The following is a 14,380-nucleotide window of genomic DNA, read 5'->3' as shown; positions in this document are numbered from 1 at the left end:
AGTGGAGAGCAGCAGGATTCAGAAGCAGAGAGCCAGAATCAAAAGTGCAGAGCAGAGAGTGCTGAACCAGAGAGAGTTGTGGAGATCAAGGAACGAAGAGTCAGCAGAGCTGAAGGAGAGAGTGCTGAGCAGAGAGTTAGGATTTGTGAGTGATCTTTTATAGGAAGGCCCTAGCAGCAAGGGGAAGTTACAAGTATGGCTTGATTCCTTGCTATAATATTTTGTGATAATTTCCATATTACTAAAATGAGGTAGGCTTAACAGTTTTGGAATATTGTTGCTACAATATCATATTGGGGGAATTGGTCCTTGGATTTGATCTTCTGGAGTCTAAATAAATGTTATACTTCCTCTGCCTTTTACTTAGAGAATTTCTTCTACTTCGCAATTCTGAACCACTCAGACATGTCCATGGCCCTCTCTGAGGTCATAAATTTTGCCTTACTGCTACAGCTGGACTATATTCCACTCTCACCCTGGTGCAACAGACATTTCTTTGCTGACCTTGCAAGTTGTCTTGGGTTAGTAATTTCTTTTGCTACATCTTTTTTGTGGGTTCTGCTGCTCTAAAATTTGTTTAGAGTCATTTTAAAAGGTATTTGGAGGGTTTTGGGGGAGTGGAGAGGGAGCTTAGGCAAGTCTCTGCTGTTACTCTCCCATCTTATCAACATTCATTTTTATAAGATATTTTGAGTTCCAAATTTTTTTCTCTCTCCTTCCCTCTCCCCAAGACAGCAAGCAACCTGATATAGACTATATATGTGTAATCATATTAAACATATTTCCACATTAGTCATCTTGTGAAAGAAGAATCAGAACAAAAAGCAAAAAATCATGAGAAAGAAAAAGAGAGAGAAAAAATAGTATGCTTCAATCTACATTCAGACTCCATAGTTCTTTCTCTACATATGGATAGCAATTTCCATCATGAGTCTTTTGGAATTGTCTTGAATCACTGGATCACTGGAACATTGTATTGCTGAGAAGAGCTAAGTTTATTAAAGTTGATCATCTCACAATGTTGGTGTTACTGTGTACAATGTTCTTCTTGTTCTAGTCACTTCACTCAACATCAGTTCATATAAGTCTTTCTAGGTTTTTCTGAAATCTGCCTGCTCATCTTTTTTTTTTTTAATAGTATAACAATATTTCATGATATTCATATGCCACAACATGTTCAACTATTCCCCAATTGATGGACATCCCTTCAATTTCCAATTTTTTGCCACCACAAAAAGGTGCTATAAATATTTTTGTATATGTAGACCCTTTCCCCTTTTTTACAGTCTCTTTGGGATACTGACCTAGTAGTGGTATTGCTGGGTGAAAGGGTATGCACAGTGTTATAGCCCTTTGGGTATAGCTCCAAATTGCTCTCCAGAAAGGCTGGATCAGTTCACAACTCCACCAACAAGCCATCAGTATTCTAATTTTCCCAAATCTTCTCCAACATTTATCATTTTCCTTTATTATCGTGTTAGACGATCTGATAGGTGTGAGGTGGTACCTCAAAGTTGTTTTAATTTGCATTTCTCTAATCAATAGTGATTTAGAATATTTTAAAATATGACTATACATAGCTTTAATTTCTTCATCTGAAAATTGCCTGTGTATATGCTTTGACCATTTATCAACTTGTATTCTTATAAATTTCACTCAGCTCTCTATATATTTGAGAAATGAGGAATTTATCAGAAACACTCTTTCCCAGGTTTCTGTTTTGCTTCTAATCTTGGCTGCATTGGCTTTGTTTGTATAAAACTTTTTAATTTAATGTAATCAAAATTATCCATTTTGCATATCATGGTGTTCTCTGTCTCTTGTTTGGCCATAAATTCTTCCCCTCCCCGAAGATTTGACAGGTAAACTATTCCTTGCTCTCCTAATTTCCTTATGGTATTATTCTTTATGTCTAAATTATGTACCCATTTTGACTTTATCTTGGTATATGGTGTAGGATGTTGCTCCATACCTAGTTTCAGCCATACTATTTTCCAGTTTTCCCAGCAGTTTTTGTTAAATAGTGATTTCTTTTTCCAGAAGCAAGAGTCTTTGGTTTTATCAAACAGTAGAATACTGTAGTCATTGACTACTATGTCTTGTGTACCTAAATGATTCCACTGATCCACCACTCTATTTTTTAATCAATATCAAATAATTTTGATGATAGCCACTTTAAAATATAGATTTAGATCTGGTACAGCTAGGCCATCTTCCTTTGCATATTGTTTCACTAATTCCCTTGATATTCTTAAACTTTTGTTCTTCCAGAAGAATTTTATTATTTTTTTCCTAGCTCTATAAAATATTTTTTGGTAGTTTGATTGGCATAGCACTCAATTTAGGTAGAATTGTCATTTTTATTATATTAGCTCTGCCTACCCCTGAGGAACTGACATTTTCCCAATTATTTAGATCTGACTTTATTTTTGTGAAAAATGTTTTGTATTTGTGTTCATATAGTTCCTGGGCTTTCTTGGCAGGTAGACTCCCAAATATTTTATACTGTCTATAGTTTTTTTAAATGGAATTTCTCTTTCCAGCTCTTGCTGCTGGGATTTGTTAGTAACACAAAGAACATGAAGTAGTTAGCAACATAAAGTAACAAAGAAATGTTGATAGTTTATGTGGGCTTATTTCATGTCCTGCAACTTTGTTAAAGCTGTTAATTATTTCAAGTAGTTTTTAGTTGATTCTCTAGGGTTCTCTAAGTATACCATTATATCATCTGCAAAGAATGATAGTTTTTTCCCCCTCATTGTCCATTCTATTTCCTTCCATTTCTTTTTCTTCTTTTATAGTGGAAGCTAACATTTCTAGTACAATATTGAGTAACAACGGTAATAATGGACATCTCTGTTTCACCCCTGATCTTATTGGGAATGCTTTTAGCTTATCTCCATTACATATAATGCTTCCTGATGGTTTTAGATATGTGCTACTTGTCATTTTAAGGAAAACTCCATTGATTCCTTTGTTCTTCAGTGTTTTTAACAGGAATGAGTTTTGTATTTTGTCGAAAGTTTTTTCCGTAGCTGTTAGTTTTGTTGCTGATATGGCCAACTATGCTGATAGTTTTTCTAATATTGAACCAGCCCTGCTTTCCTGTTATAAATCCAACCTGGTCGTAGGGTGTTAACCTCATTGCAGAAATCTCTTTGCTAATATTTTATTTAAATTTTTTGCATCTATATTCATTAAGGAAATTGGTCTATAATTTTCCTTCTCTGTATTGCCCCTTCCAGGTTTAGATATCAGCACTATATTTGTATCATGAAAAAGAATTTGGTAGGACTCAATCTTTGCCTATTTTCCCAAATAGTTTCTATAGTATTGGAATTAGGTTCTTTAGATTTTAGGAAGAATTCACTTGTAAATCCATCTGGCTCTGGAGACTTTTTCTTAGGGAGTTTATTGATGGCTTGTTTAATTTCTTTTTCTGAGATGGGGTTATTTAAATATTGCATTTCTTCTGTTACTCTGGGCAATTTATATTTTGCAAATATTCATCCATTTCATTTATGTTGTCAAATTTATTGGTATACGGTTGGGCAAAATAGCTTCTAATTATTGTATTAATTTCCTCTTCAGTGGTGGCATATTTACCCTTTTCATTTTTGGTACTGGTAACTTGATTTTCTTCTTTCTTTTTTTTTGAAAAACAAATTAACAAAAAATATCTATTTTATTGTTTTTTACATAAAACCAGCTTTTAGTTTGCTTTGTTAGTTCAATAGTTTTTTTTATTTCAATTTTATTAATCTCTCCTTTGGTTTTCAGGATTTCTAATTTGGTTTTTAATTGGGGATTTTTAATTGGTTCATTTTCTAGCTTTTTTAGTTGCATGTCCAATTCATGATCTCTTCTTTTTCTATTTTATTTATGTAATTATAAATTCATGTAATTATAAAATTTCCCCTAAGTACCACTTTGGCTGCATCCCATAAGTTTTGGTATGTTGTCTCATTATTCTCATTCTCTTGGGTGAAATTAATGATTGTTTCTATTATTTGATGTTTGATCCACTCATTCTTTAGAATTAGATTATTTAGTTTCCAAATTTTTTTTGTCTCTCTTTCCATGGCCCTTTATTACGTGTAATTTTTATTCATCATGATCTGAAAAGGATGAATTTTATCTTTTTGCCTTTCTTCATTGGATTGTGAGGTTTTTATGTCCTAATATGTGGTTAGTTTTTGTGTAGGTGCCATGAACCACTGAGAAAAAAACATATATTTCTTTCTATTCAGATTCAATTTTTTTCCAGAGGTCTATCATATCTAATTTTTCTAATATTCTATTCACCTCCTTGACTTCTTTTATGGTGTATTTTTGTGGTAATATTTATCTAGTTCTGTGAAGGGGAGGTTGAGGTACCTCACTGGTAAAGTTTTGCTGTCTATTTATTCCTGTAATTCACTCAAATCCTCTGCAAAGTTGGATGCTATACCACTTGGTGCATATACGTTTAGTATTGACATTATTTCTTTGTCTATGGTATCTTTTTTTGCAAAAGGTAGTTTCCTTCTTTATCTCCTTTAATTGGACCTATTTTTGCTTTCACTTTATCTGAGATCAGGATTGCTGCCACTGCTTCTTTTTTTTTAACTCAGCTGATGCATAATGTATTTTGCTCCAGCCTTTTCCCTTTTTCTATGTGTATCTCTCTACTTCAAATATGTTTATTGTAAACAACCTATTGTAGGATTATGTTTTTTAATCCATTCTGCTCTCTGCTTCCATTTTGTGGGAGAGTTCATCTCATTCATATTTATGATTACTTTGACTTTCTCTCCATCCTATTTTCCCCTCTTTATACTCTTCTCTCTCCTTTCATCCATTCCTACCTCATTCTCAGGAAAACAGAAGTGTTTTGCTTCTGACCACTGCCTCCTTTAACATCCCTTACCTTTTTTCAGCCCCCTTCTATTTTCTTTCCCTTTTCTGCTACTACTTCTTCTCTCTCTTCTTCCTTGCCTTCTGTTCACTCCTTCCCTTTTCTTTCCCCTTTCCCCATCTCCTTCCCTATAGAGTGTGATAGGTTTCTATAACTAGTGAATGTGTATCTTATTCCCTCTTTGAGCCAAATCTGATGAGAGTAAGGTCCAAACAATGCTCAACCCCCTATCTTCTCTACCTGTGCTATGGTAGGTCTTTGTGCCTCTTCCTGTGATGTAAGTTACCCTATTCTGCTTTTGACCTTTCCTTTTGTCCTGGTACAATCCTTTTTTGTAACCCTTAATTAATTAATTAATTTTATCATCACATAAAATTCAACTTATTCCCACACCCTCAGTCTATATATATACCCCATTATAAATGCCACAACAAAGATATAGTCCTCAAGAGATACAAGTATCATTTTCCAGTGTAGAGATGTAAACAGTTTAGCCATTTTAACCTTATGGAAGAACACATTTTTTTTCTTGCCTACTTACCTTTTTATGCTTTTCTTGAGTCTTCTATCTGAAGATTAAATTTTCCGTTCAATTTTGTTTTTTTTTAATCGGGAATGATTGAAAGTCCCCTGTATCATTGAATTTCCACTTCCTCCCCTGAAAGATTATTTTCAGTTTTGTTGGAAAATTGATTCTGGATTGTAATCCAAGACCCTCTGCCATCTGGAGTATCATACTCCAGGCTCTATCATACTTTAAAGTAGAAGGTGCAAGGTCCTGTGTGATTCTGACTGTAGTTCCATGATATTTGAATTATTTCTTTCTGGCTGCTTGCAGTATTTTCTCTTTGACCTGATAATTCTGGAATTTGGCTACAATATTCCTTGGAGTTTTCATTTCGGGGTCTCTTTCAGGAGGTGATTGGTCAATTCTTTCAATGACTATTCTACCTTCTGATTTTAGGACCTCAGAGCAGTATTCCTTGTTGATTTCTTGAAAGATGCTGTCCAGGCTCTTACTTTTTTTTAAATAATTCAGATAGACCAATAGTTCTTACATTATCTCTCCTGAATCTATATTCTATGTCAGTTGTTTTTCCAATGAGGTATTTTACATATTCTTCTCTTTTTTTCATTCTTTTGATTTTGTTTGACTGATTCTTGATTTCTCATAGAGTCATTAGCTTCCACTTGCCCAATTCTAATTTTTAACAAATTGTTTTCTTCAGTCAGCTTTTGTGCCTCCTTTTCTGTTTGGCCAATTCTACTTTTTAAAACAGTTGTTTTCTTCAGTGGATTTTCATTTTTCCATTTGGCCAATTATGTTTTTTTAGTTTAATTTGGGGGGAGGGATTTTTTATTTTTAGTTTACAGCACTCAGTTCTACATAATTTTGAGTTCCAGATTCTCTTCCTCTCCTCCCCCCCACCCCCCTCCCTTCTCAAGATGGCATGGAATCCAATATATCTTCTACGTATGACTTCGCATTGAACTTATTTACACACTAGTCAAGTTGTGAAGAAGAATTATGACCAATGGAATGAATCATGAGAAAGAAGAAACAGAACCAAAAAAAGCCCAAAAACAAAAACAAAAGAGGAAAAAAAAGGAAAAAAAGGGCAAACATGAAGTGTGCCTCAATCTGCATTCAGAGTCCATACTTCTTTCTTTGGATGTAGATAGCATTCTCCATCGTGAGTCCTTTGGAGTTGTCTTTGCACCTTGTGTTCCTGAGAAGAGCAAAGTCTATCAGGGTTAGTCATCACAGAATCCATGTATCAGTGGTTGTGTATAATGTTCCGGTTCTGCTCCACTCACTCAGTTTCATATCATGTAGATTTTTCCAGGTTGTTATGAAGTCTGCATCATCCCCATTTCTTATAGCACAATAGTATTCATTCACTTCATATACCACAACTTGTTCAGCCATTCCGCAATTGATGGGCATCCCCTTGATTTCCAATTCTTTGCTACTACAAAAAGAGCTGCTATAAATATTTTTGTACATATGGGTCCTTTTCCCACTTGTCTGATCTTTCTGGGATAAAACCCTGGAAGTGGTATTGCTGGGTCAAAGGGTATGAACATTTTTATAGCCCTTTGTACATAGTTCCAAATTGCTCTCCAGAATGGCTGGATCAGTTCACAACTCCACCAGCAATGTAACAGTGTTCCAATTTTCCCACATCTTCTCCAGCATTTATCATTTTCCTGTTTTTTCATTTTAGTCAATCTGACAGGAGAGATGTGGTACCTAAGAGTTGTTTTGATTCGCATTTCTCTAATCAGTAGTGACTTTGAGCATTTATTCATATGCCTATGGATATCTTTAATTTCTTCCTCTGAAAACTGCCTGTTCATATCCTTTGACCATTTCTCAATTGGGAAATGACTTGTGTTCCTATAAATTTGGCTCAGTTCCCTGTATATGTTATATGTGAGGCCTTTATCAGAGACACTGGCTCTAAAGATTTTCTCCCAATTTTCTGCTTCCCTCCAAATCTTTGTTGCATTGGCTTTTTTTGTACAAAAACATTTCAGTTTAACATAATCAAAATTATCCATTTTACATTTTGTAATGCTCTCTATCTCTTGTCGTGTCACAAAGTCTTTGTTTTTCCATAAATGTGATAGGTAAACTATTCCTTGCTCTCCCAAATTGCTTATAGTATCAACTTTTATTTCTAAATCATGAACTTTATTTTGTATATGGTTTAAGATATTGTTCTATACCCAGTTTCTGCCCTGCAATTTTCCAATTTTCCCAGCAGTTTTTGTGAAATAGTGAATTCTTAGCCCAGAAGCTGGATTCTTTGGGTTTATCAAAAAGTAGATTGCTATCGTCGTTGACTTCTCCATCTTGTGTACCTATCCTATTCCACTGATCCATGACTCTGTTTCTTGGTCAGTACCAGGTAGTTTTGATGACTGCTGCTTTATAATACAGTTTAATATCTGGTATGGCTAGGCCACCTTCCCTAGCATTTCTTTTCATTAATACCCTAGATATTCTAGACTTCCTGTTCTTCCAGATGAATTTTGTTATCATTTTATCCAGCTCTGTAAGATAATGTTTGGTAGTTTAATTGGTATGACACTGAATAGATAGATTAATTTAGGTAAAATTGACATTTTTATTGTATTAGTTCAGCCTAACCATGAGCAACTGATATTTTTCCATTTATTTAGATCTAACTTTATTTACATGAAAAGTGTTTCATAATTATGTTCATGTAGGCCCTGGGTTTGTCTTGGCAGATAGACTCCCAAATATTTTATAGTGTCTACAGTAACTTTGAATGGAATTTCTCTTTCTATCTCTTGCTGTTGGGCTTTGTTAGTAATGTATAGGACTGCTGAGGATTTATGTGGGTTTATTTTATATCTTGCAACTTTGCTAAAGTTGTTTATTATTTCAAGTGGTTTTTTACTTGATTCTCTAGGATTCTCTAAGTAAATCATGATATCATCTGCAAAGAGTGATAATTTAGTTTCTTCTTTGCCTATCCTAATTCCTTCAATTTCTTTTTCTTCTCTAATTGCCACAGCTAACGTTCCTAGTACCAAATTGAATAATAGGGGTGATAATGGACATCCTTGTTTCACCCCTGATCTTACTGGGAATGCATCTAGCTTATCCCCATTACAAATAATGCTTGTTGATGGTTTTAGGTAGATGCTACTTATAATTTTAAGGAAGGCTCCATTTATTCCTCTGCTTTCTAGTGTTCTTAATAGGAATTGGTGTTGTATTTTGTCAAAGGCTTTTTCTGCATCTATTGAGATAATCATATGGTTTCTGCTAGTTTTGTTGTTGATATGGTCAATTATGCTAATAGTTTTCCTAATATTGAACCAGCCTTGCATTCCTGGAATAAATCCTATCTGGTTGTAGTGTATTATTCTTGTGATAAGTTGCTGCAATCTTTTTGCTAATATTTTATCTAAAATTTTTGCATCAATATTCATTAGGGAAATTGGTTTATATTTTTCTTTCTCTGTTTTGACTCTACCTGGTTTGGGTATTAGTACCATATTTGTGTCATAAAAAGAATTTGGTAGGACTCCTTCTTCACCTATTTTCCCAAATAGTTTATAAAGTATAGGAATTAATTGTTCTTTAAATGTTTGATAGAATTCACATGTGAAACCATCTGGCCCTGGAGATTTTTTCCTAGGGGGTTCATTGATGGCTTCCTCAATTTCTTTTTCTGAGATGGGGTTATTTAGAAATTTTACTTCCTCTTCTGTTAACCTGGGCAATTTATGTTTTTGTAGATATTCATCCATATCCCTAAGGTTGTCAAATTTATGGGCATACAATTGGGCGAAATATTCCTAATTATTGTTTTGATTTCCTCTTCATTAGAGGTGAATTCACCCTTTTCATTTTTGATGCAGGTAATTTGATTTTCTTCTTTCTTTTTTTTTTCAAATTGACCAAAGGTTTATCAATTTTATTGTTTTTTTCTTAAAACAGCTTTTTTAAAATTTATTAATTCAATAGTTTTCTTGATTTCAATTTTACTAATCCCTCCTTTGATTTTCAGTATTTCTAATTTGGTATTTAATTGTGGATTTTCAACAATTATATTTGTGAAGGAATTGTTTTCTACATTCAAATTTTTCCTTCCTTTTCTAAGCTGTTGACTCTCTCTTGAATACTTCTTATTTCTTTCCCCAATTTTTCTTCTCCCTCTCTTATTTAGCTTTTAAAATCCTTCTTGAGATCTTCTAAGAAGTCTTTTTGAGCTTGAGACCAGTTAATATTCTCCCTTGAGGTTTCAGTTTTAGGTATATTGACAATGTTGTTCTCTTCTCAGTTTGGATTTTGATCTTCCCTGTCACCATCATAATTCTCTATAGTCAGTGTTCTTTTTTGCTTTTTGCTCATTTTGTATGCCTATTTCATGACTTTTAAAGTTGAACTCGCCTGCTAGAGCAAAAGGGGTCACTGTCAGAAGCTTCTTTTCCTTGATCCTAGGGGCCTGTTCACTGGCTTTATGTGCTGGGGCCTCAAGTGCTGGTAGCTGGAGACTGTAGATATCTGACAGCTTACCTGGTGTTGAGCTGGGGTCCTGGTGGTGGTGTCTGGCGTGTGCTGAGGCCAGGTTGGGTGTTTCTGCATTTACCCAGGGCTGCACTGAAGCACAGGGTGGTCTGCTGCTGGAGGATGCCTGCCTTCCTGTGGCAGTTCTGGCATACATGGTGGTTGTCTGAGGGAGATTCTGCCAGTTTCCCTGGTCAGGCACATGGCAGGGGGAAGATGTTCTGGTGTTGGCATTTGCCTGCTCTAGTGCTCTGGGGCTCAGCCTCTCCCACTGGTTTGTTGAGGTCGAGCCTGCCCCCAGCTTGCTGGGATACTTCCTGGCCTGGACTGTGCTCCCCTTCTACCTAAGTGATATCAATCTTATTTGCCAATCATCTAAGTCTCCTCAGTTGAAAAACTGGTCCACCACATCTTTCTGCTGGCTCCAATATCACACGATCTGTTCTGGGGTGCTGTTTTATGGGTGTTTGGGGATGAGAATGGGAGAAGGATAGTGATCTACTGCCATCTTGGTGGTCAATTGTATTTTTTAAGGAATTGTTTTCTCCAATCAGTTTTTGTCCTCCCTTCACCCAGCTGCTGACTCTCTCTTGCATAACACTCATTTTTTTTTCCCCAATTTTTCTTCTACCTTTCTTATTTGACTTTAAAAAATCTTTTTTGAGCTCTTCCAACAAGGCTTTTTTTGGCTTGAGATCAATTCATATCTTTCTTTGAGGCTTCACATATAGGTACATTGACAATGTTTTCCTTTTCTGAGTTTGTGTTTTGATCTTCTCTATCACCATAGTAACTTTCAAATGTTCATTTTTGCTTCTTGCTCATTTCTTTGCCTATTTTGTGGCTTTTAAATGTGAGCTCTCCTCCTTGGGCACAGGAGGTATTGTCTGAAGCTTCTTGTGCTGAGGTCCAAGGGCCCGGTCACTGTCTTTGTTTACTGGGAACTCAAGTGCTAGCTGCTTGCCCACTACACTGGAGTGGCCCAGCCTAATCATGCTTGTTGTTGCCTAGTTTCCATGGCTAGCAACTGGCCTTTTGCGCTGGGGCTGGAGGCCTGGCCTACTAAGCCACTGACTAGCTGAGCCAGGACCAAGGGGCCTCAGTTGTTGATCTGCACTTTGACTAAGAGCCTTCCACTGGGTTGCCCAGACACCATCCACACTAGGCTGCACTCTCCTTTTATCCAAATAAGATAGACCTTTTCTGAAGTCCTTCTAAATTATCTTAAGCTGGAAAATTGTTTCACTCCATCTTTTGTAGGTTCTGTCACTCCAGAATCCATTCAAAGGCTTGATTTTAATATTGTTTCTGAGGCAAACTGGGGAGAGTTCAGGCAACTTCCTGGCTTCTTTCTGCCATCTTGGCTCCACCTCTTCTTTCTTATTTATTCATTTATTTTTGTTCTTTGACTTAAAGGATAGCACTCTGGGAAGAGGAAAGAAATAGAGATAGAGTAAAATTAAAGTGATGTGAAAACAAAAGATGGTGGCAAAAATTTATTTAATACAAAATAAAACCAAAATAAAGAAATAATTCCATAAGAATATAAGGCAGCATATGATTAAGAATTCAATAAGAGAAGATCAGCCTTGGAAGGCTTTATGGAAGAGGTAAGATAAATTGAGTTTTAAAGAGAAATGACATAGATTAAAAAGAAAATGACATTCTATGTGGATGTATCAACATGAATCAAGTAAGCAGGAATTTATCAAGCACTTAACCATGTTTCAGGACTGTGCTAAGAGCTAGGGATACAAAGAAAAAAACAGTTCCTGCCCTCACAGACCTTTCATGCTTAAAGGCTAAACATGTACATGATACATATAGAGTAGATGGAAGTTTACTTTAGAATAGAAGGAATCAGTGGGGTGTATTTTGAGATGAGTGAGGAAAGTGGCTGGGTTAGAGAAAAACAGTCTGAGGAGTACTGGGAGGTAAAGCAGGCAAGGGGAGACTGGGGAAAGGATCAAGGGCAAGTATCAGGTTAAGCTTGGAATGTTTCCTGCAGACAAGGAAGAGCCATTAAAAATTTGAAGTAGGAAAAAACAGTGTTGAAAGTAGTGCATTAGGAAATTAAGCTCGTAAAAATTTACACGTTGATTAGATAGGAGGGCATTGGTTATGAATAGAATAGAAATACCAGTGAAGTTATCTTTGCAGTAATTCAGTTGTGAAATGAAGAAGGTCTAAATTTGGGTGGTTGTAATGGGAACTGGATCATATATAAGAAACCAGGCCTGGGCTGTTGACAGATTGGACACAGGGAATATTAGATATATTATGATTTGTTTTGCTTCCCTCCCCCACCCCAAATCATGGTGTTGCAACATGATATAACTTTTTGCCAGGCAATCTTAATCTTTTTTTTTTTTTGGTTGTGTCATGGACCCTTTTGGCAATCTGAAGAAACCTCCCATGGGGTTCATTAGCTGGCTTTCCATGCTAATGCCTTCAATCTGTTGACTATTTCCAATTTATTCTGTATATAATTTGTTTGTTGTTTTTGTTGTTGCTTTTAGTTGTGTTTGATTCTTTGTGACCTCACTTGAGGTTTTCTTGTCAGAGATATGAAAGTGGTTTGCCGTTCCCTTCTCTAGCTCCTTTTATGGATGAGGAAACTTAGACAAACAGGGTTAAGTGACTTGCCCAGGATCACACAGCTAGTAAGTCTCTTAGTCAACTTGGGAAGGTGAGTCTTCTTGACCCGGGCACTCTATCCATTGTGCCACCTAGCTGCTATGTATTTGTCCATATTTATTTTAAGTGTCTCTTTCCATAAGATAACATTTGAAATTGTGAGGTCCTTGAGGGAGGGTACTGTCTTTTGCCTCTCTTTTCATTCTCAGCTCTTAGTACAGTGCCTAATACATAGTAGGTATTTAATTAATGTTTATTGACTGACTATTGATGATTCTCAAAATAATATTTTTAAAGAACTGAAGGAAATGCCAAATTTTAGTAAAAAATTAGTGAAAGTAAAGATGTTATTTTCCCTCATCCAAATGTATTGACCCTCCTGAAATTTATACGTAGATGCTTTGCTGGTTTATGGACAATAAGTTAAGAATCTCTGATCTGTCCTATCAGTGATCTGTGAAAAATCATGGAGATTGGGTAACATATCACTGGATATGAAAAAGGAAGAAAGTCTGCTTCCTATATGCAATTGAACTTGACTTCACTTGCTAGCAATATTCTAGAAGATATTATTAAATTAATAGTGACTATTTTAAAAATAGAAATGATCACTGAAGAGCCAAGATGGCTAGGAGATTAGAATAATGATATAGATATAATTTACCTAGATTTTATCAAGACACTGGAGAAATTATCTCAGGTTACTTTTGTGGACAAGATGCGCATAAATAATCTAGACAAAATTATACTTAAATGGATTTGAAATCTGTTGAATAGTGAAATGCAAAGCATATTTATTAATACTTCCATGTCAGCTTAAAAAAGTTGTATCAAGTGGAATGCCTATGTATCTGTGTTTAATGCTATGATGTTAAATATTTGAAAATATTAATAATTTAAAAGTATTAATAATTGAAAAATATAACCATTTTGAACAAGGCAGAGATGAAATGCTCATCCAATGTGTCCATCAAAAAACTGAGAAAGATAGCTAAAACATTAGATAATTGAGTTAGAATCCAAAAATATGTTGAAAGACTAAAATTTGGGGTTAAATATATTTACAATGCAAAGTAATATGGATTAATTTAAGATAGCATGCTAAAAATCATTTTTGCAAGTGTGAGATTGTGTTTTCAGCCTCAGTTCATCTTTTTAAAAAATTTTGGCTTTATTTGACCATAAACTGAACTTGATTCAGTAGTAAGATATGACAGTCACAAACACTGACATAATCTTTGGCTAGGTGAAGAGGCATAGTGTCCAGTTTTAGGGCACTGACAAATCTGCCATATTTTCTCTCCAGAATATCTAGAGAAGGTCTGTTAAGATGATGAAGAGCCATAAGACCATGTCATATTAGTGAGAAGAACTGGAATGCTTAGCTTGAAGAACAGATGACTTAGGGAGGCTATGAGAGCCAGCTTAAGTAATTCAAAAAGCTGTCACCTATTATTTAGTGCTTCCTATGTGCCAGGTACTGTACTAATCACTGAGAAAGCAAAAAGAAAGAAACAAGGAAGGGAAGGGAAGGGAAGGAAGAAAGGAAGGAAGGAAGGAAGGAAGGAAGGAAGGAAGGAAAAGAAAGAAAAGAAAAAATGTCCTTAACTTCAAGGAGCTTACATTCTAATAGGAGAAACAATTTGTAAACAAATAGATCAAAGACACTTTGAGAGGGGAAAGCAATAGCTAGAAATTGGGGGAGATGGAGTCAAGCAAGAATGACCTCCTGAACAGGTAGGATTTGACATGAGTCTTAAAGAATTTCAGGGAAATAGGAGGTAGAGAGGAGGGGG

This window comes from Trichosurus vulpecula, chromosome 7 (assembly GCF_011100635.1).
Source record: "Trichosurus vulpecula isolate mTriVul1 chromosome 7, mTriVul1.pri, whole genome shotgun sequence".
NCBI lineage: Eukaryota > Metazoa > Chordata > Mammalia > Diprotodontia > Phalangeridae > Trichosurus > Trichosurus vulpecula.
This window is presented reverse-complemented; position numbering follows the sequence as displayed.